Raw genomic sequence first — 6,179 nt, 5'->3', positions numbered from 1 at the left:
CCCCTGTTTCTTCCTTTCTAACCACCTCTGCTTAGGTTAATGGAGTTCCTATGGCTGTGTGGCTGTGTTGGCTTGTTTGTGGCCATACCTAAGTTCATAAAAGACATTTGATGGATATGAACGAATTATAAACCAAGCTATATCACAAGCAGCACGCAGTCAGAGTAGCGATTTTACGGAACTGGCTAGTTTTTAGCCAAATAAAAAAAGCAATGGTACGATGAGTTCAGGTATTAATCTACACAAAAAAAATATTTTGAACAAGCAAGGCAACATTCTTGAGAGCACAAACTTTCAGTTCTTGTTCTGTATTCAAGGACAAGAACTACTGTGCAAGTAACAAACATTAGTTCTTCAAGGTATCCTTAAATGATCCTCCCAAGCACAGTTAGTAAGTACTCACTACGCCACATTTATTGCATTTTTGAATCAGTGAAGGGCCCACTACGTTTCGTTACACGAACTTACGTAGCTGCTGACTTTGTTTATACTTCTGCTGCTGAAGATGCTCTAATAATTATGGATGCTTTGTAATGCGTGGATTTCTCATACACCCTCTCGTTGCTCAATTCACATCTTTTCATGCCTGGCGTGATTCTACTCTTCCGATGCGAAATACGATGCGTTAACGAGACTCCTACCACCACATGAAACTCATGTAGTGTTTTTTTTTTTTCAAAGCAGTTTCAACAAATCTCTTTGCTCTGATGTAAAACACTTGCCATGCAGACGGCCTACGTTCGATCATCACTGGCATCCGGGAATAATTGTTATTTATTTCATTTGCATCTTCCTCAATTTTCGTCGACAAGATGAATTTTCGCTCACAACAAACGATGCCGACGCCGAAATTTCTGCGAGACGAGCTTTGTAATGCTGGTTAATAATGAAAAAGGCAGAAAGGCAATATCTGTATAAAAAAAGAGCATCCGCTTCGATGCTTTGGCGACTTTCACGTTGTGAAGCTTTCATACTGGAAACCGGCCATACTTCTGCAATAACTATCGAACTTTTTTGCCTGTACGCGCGCAATATATCAGTGGAACCTTGATTACTTGCCCGTACAATAAACGAGCATCATACAGCTGCTTACGGTCACCTGAACAAACAGGGTTACATAGGCATGCTCGGTGCCTATAAGTTTCTTTGAACTAAAATTATTCAGACGACAAGCATATACACCATTACAGGCTTCTTACAGGGCACTCTAACGATTTCTTTTATATTCACTATTTTTGATAAACCTTTCAGCTTATGTTCCTATCGGCATCTTTATAACATGTGCCATATTATACAACGGTAGGTAATTTAGTTTCTCAGAAACCTAAATTGAAAATTGATACCGAATTTTGGAATCATGTTTGTAAAAACAAGCCACCAGGTGTATGTGACGTACAAACGTGTCTTTCCCCGCTTTCCTCAGCTAGTTTGTCTAAGCAAAACTAGCTGAGGAAAGTGTGAATGCACCATTTTCCATAACACCACGTTTCTTGAGGGGTGCGTGATCAGTTTGTACCCACTGTCGTTTAGGAATATTTTTTTAAACATATAGTTATGCATACAGTTTACAAACAAACATAGTTTGTAACCATACAAAACGTTTTGTGACCTTGAATGTAAACATTCCACAGATGGCTGTTGCAACTGTAGAATCGTAGAATGGAATGTGGAATTTTACTTATAAGCATGGACTCTAATCACGTACAGTACAAGCCTCAGGTTTTTCCTAATATTTTTCTTCAATTTGACATGATTTCGGAAAACGCTTTGTAGATATCATATTTCACCTACGAATTTATTTTCAAGAAGTACATGCTGCAAAACCAGGGTTTTACATACCCCCGGCGTCATATCTTACGATTACCCGCCTGTGCCGTGTAGTAGTTATAGCACTCGGTTGTTCACTGATAGGTCCCCGCATTGAAAACGGGCCGCGGCGGCCGCCTTTTCAGTGGAGGTGAAAATGCCAGAGGCCCGTGTACTCAACTTTAGGTGCACGTTGAGGTACCCCGTTGTTCGAAATTTTCGAAGCCCTTCACTACCACCTCTCTCGTATTACATCGCGCTTTTGGTACATCGGACGCAATGAATAATTTCTATATGCTTATGAACTGCAACAATTTACAGATCGACTGATAAGCGCTCTTTGCTGTGCTCTTCTGGAGAACGGGAATTCAATGCGTTGATCACGTAAATAAGAGGATGGGTAGTCCGATCAGAATGCTTGTATCGTTGCCGAAAAGCCCTTCTAATTATTTGTTGTTTCCCCACTGTGAACCTCCGTCATATTTTGATTAACGTCACGAGATGCGCGTAGCGTATTCGCTTCTTTCGAGCCATTCCTCCCTGTTTACCTTCCACAGCTTGCAATTGCAACGTGCGACAGTTTTTTCTAACTGCTCGTTCTGAACAAACTCTGAAAATGTAGGTGGTAGTGAGTTTGTGAAGGAATAGCTCCTTTAGTGAATTTATCCCATGGCCACTTGGAAAATTGCTGCATGGCCCCTTTACCATGCACCTAAATCAAAATGCAAATACCTGAAGCACTTTCGCTGCCATAAAAAATGTTGCCGTTGCGACCGGTATTCGAACTCGCTACCTTCGGTTCAGCTGTTGAGTGCCATAACCAGTAGATCATCGGGGCGGGTACCAGAACATTTTTAAGCGAGTAACTGCAAGCTTCAGTGCAGTGATGATGGCAACATTTTAGGTTTAGCATAATCGGCAGTGCGATTTGAACCACAATTTTTTCGTTTACAACCTGTAATGAAGCCATGTCGGCCCCATCACCTTATCGTTCTTATTTTTTCTCGGCGAGGCCATCAGACAAATTCCCACCAGCGCCCATTCGGGTACAATAGCACGACGACACAGGAAACACTGCTGAGCAGTTGATGTGCACACTGTTGCAAGGCATACAAAATTTTATGCAGTGGTTTCACGCACATCTTGACAAACAAATACTGGTGTCATCGTTACCAGAATGCTAAGCCTATAAAGTCCAGATATCATTCATTTGTGGATTTGTAAAAATTTTGTCAATTTCGTCATATTTGAATTGAGTAGATTTTTTCGCAAATATTTTACTACATTGACTACTCTTTGAAAACCTTACCTTCATTTTTTAATTATTAGATAACCTTCGTATTTTGAGCAAAATTTAGTAGAAGACGTTTAGAAATGTTTATTATAAAGCCATATAGGCAAGTTTGTAGAGTTTGATGACTGGAATTCACTTCGGTAGCTCAAAACATAAAGGCACCGACACAACCGAAGACACATTGACACGGATGAATAGTAGGGATTACCTCCATTTACTGCACGCAAACACAAACACCTACTTTAAAAGCATGCTCGCGCAACACGACACAAACAAGGAGCTCTTTTTGCGCACTTCGCCTGTCCCCACTTTGCATGCGTAAGATATTGTCACGGGGTCGTGACGTGAACAAAGGAAGCAGACTTCAGGTCGAAGACGAAACTGTTTATTCGGGTCGAACTTGTGGTCACGCAAAAGTAAATGTCGGATTACAGCAAGACACTAGCATTTACAGTGGCGAACAGAGCGTCGGCTATCTATCAACTCACAAACGGCGAAGCGTGTCATCATTTATACCCTTGCCATCGAATATTCGAGTGTTATCTCTAGCGGCGACATAGGTTCCAGAATAATCTGTAATGTTCACGAAGTGGGCGTAATTTTAACAAAATCTACTGCCGTCCTGAAGCTTTTCAAACAGTGTAAGCGTGGATCGCGCTGAAATGTACTGACAGTAAAACGGGGCGATAACAACAGATGACGCGAGTAGCAAAATTATTGCAAGCTCTTGCTGTGACAGTGCAACGGAACGAACACAAGGAGGCTCTTATTAGTGCTTAAAGTGAATGGTTCTATTACGGGCCAGTTCACTGAGATACCGCTTTCATGGTGTAGACGCTACATCAGACAATCCGGGTGCTGTCCTAATCCCACGTTGCGAGAGCAGCGTATAACGGTTGATGCGCAGGGCATCAAGAAAATATTGCACGAAATGCTTTGTTGGACACGTTGTTCATCCTGGAATAGATGTGAGTGCAAGTGTACAGCACAGAACTACAGAGCATGACTACTGGTGTCATCATCATCGTCGCCAACATTAGCATGACTACATCCACTGCAACAAAACTGCCTCTCCAATGGTTCCGCCAGTCGGTCCTGTGCTTGCTGCTGCCATTTTATACATACAAACTTCTTAATCTTATCTGACCATCTAACTTTATGTCTCCCCTAACCCACTTGTCTTCCCTGAAAATCCACTTAGTTACCCCTAGTCCTTCTTGTCTGTTGTACATTAGAGCTCAAGTGTATTTCGGGGAGGGGATTTTTGGCGAACCATTGCAGCAGGTGCTTCTATGCTCCGTCCTTGAAAGGCACACGCGTCCTTATAAAAGACAAGGAACCCGACTTTCTCTTGTTAGAAATTACCACTACTCAGTGTGCTGTCGAAATTGGATGAACCTTTCACATATTGATAAATTGCTAGTTTCTAAAGGCTAAAATTGGTCTAAAATTGCCCAGAAGTGTTTATTGGTAAATGTATATTCTAAATAAAGATAATGACACGATGGAACAGCAAATAATAAACGACAGTTCAACATTTTCACAGACGTTGTGAAAGCTTCACATTTCAAGTCACGGGAAAACGCAAGATTTAGTCGATCTAAATGCCACTAAACTTTCAAAAATGCAAAGATTCGATATTTCCAAAATTTGTAGCAATTTGTACGAGATACGCTTTGAGGAAATTTTTATTTCCTCAAAATATATCTTATTGGAACACGACTAGCGTTCAGAACATCACAAAAATTCAAGATTTTTAAAAGCACATGCTTCTTTTATCGCAAATGAGCGCTATAGTTCTTTTATTCTATTTCGAGAAAAGTTTTGAAAGCCTCGTAAAATTCAAGATTTCCGCAGGCCTTGCTTATCATGTTTTAGTCGTAAGTGTCAGTCCAAGTTGCCGTTGTGTCTTCATGCAGAGTACGAAACATTGCAGAGTCGTTATCGCAACTGCGAGGAAGTGGTGGTGCCTGTGGAGATTGCAACCCGTTGCTTCGGCGTGATTTTCGGTCCTTCTTGTATACGCGCTAGTTTCCTGTTAGACCAGTCACTTCCGACGCCATATCTAGCATAAGCCAGGGATCGATGCCTCGCTTGTGTGCCCGAAAACTTCCTTGTGCTCTTCCGCACGCCTACAATTACGTGACTGTTTCGCCAGAGTGCTGTGGCAGTCTCGTATGTGGCTGCAAAATGTGTTGCTGACATAGCTTCCTATTCAGCCGTTTGAGAGGTACGTAGAAATCACAGGGACGATGTCGATTCAGTGCTTTATTGAATAATCGGATCATTCTGAACAACATAGAGAGAGAAAACGTTTGTATGAAGACCAGTGAGTGAGTGTGAGAGGGTGCTTTATACTAAGAACCCGCTGGTCTGGACAACCTGGCAGGTCCGCGCGACGAGTCAACGCTGGTCGACCATGTCATGCTTGGAGATCGCAGCTATGCTTCACTGAGGAGGTTTGGGTCTGCATCCATTGCTGCTGCTTGGGTTCCTGCCTTTCTATTGCAGTAAAAGGTTTGCTAGGGTGTCTGCCACATTACAGCGTGGGCAGATATGCTCGCATGGCGTTGGTCTTGGGATGCATTAGAACGCCGTTTGTAAATGTATTGCTTTGAAGGCGCCTGTACTCCCAGCCGTTGTCTCCTGAGATAATCAGGAGTTAGGGTCCTTCTTAGCTTGAGAATAATTTCTTATGACTTTGCACTCACCTTATTTCCCAGCTCTTTCATCGCGAGACATTGCTTGTTCTGTAGGTATAGACTAAACTATGGCTGTCTTTTAGGGTATTCTAGAGTAATGCAGTTATGAATTATTTACGTTACTACAGTAGTAAACAAAGCCAAGTTGGTATAAAGTTATTGTGTTAGAGCGAAAAAATATGAAACCACGAGGACACAGGGGCAAGAGACGATGCAGCTGCTAGGTTCAAACTGATGCTTCAGTTCAGAGACAAAACATTTAAACATATGTCCAATCATGCGCAATGCATAGTGCAACGGAAAAATGAACGTCAAAGTTAGCGCTTCTAATGCCTCTCTATTATGTGCCCATCTTTCTTGTTTGGCGCAATTCCGCT

General features: G+C 42.0%; 1 protein-coding gene across 5 annotated transcripts in view; it reads left to right on the top strand.

Moving 5' to 3' along the window:
* Positions 1–5,176: 5,176 nt before the first annotated feature.
* LOC119165286 (uncharacterized) overlaps positions 5,177–6,179 on the top strand; it is a 65,599-nt gene continuing 64,596 nt past the window's right edge. For 2 of the 5 annotated variants that reach the window (XM_075871413.1, XM_037417467.2), the window contains exon 1: positions 5,177–5,330. The gene's annotated coding sequence lies outside the window, so the exon portion shown is untranslated. Of the gene's footprint in view, positions 5,331–5,363; positions 5,566–6,179 lie in introns of those variants that run through there. The other 3 variants (XM_075871409.1, XM_075871412.1, XM_075871411.1) reach the window with 3 other exon arrangements.

This window comes from Rhipicephalus microplus, chromosome 8, assembly GCF_043290135.1.
Source record: "Rhipicephalus microplus isolate Deutch F79 chromosome 8, USDA_Rmic, whole genome shotgun sequence".
NCBI classification, from domain to species: Eukaryota; Metazoa; Arthropoda; class Arachnida; order Ixodida; family Ixodidae; genus Rhipicephalus; species Rhipicephalus microplus.
Note: the sequence above shows the minus strand (reverse complement) of the source record. Positions and strands in the feature narration are given on the sequence as shown.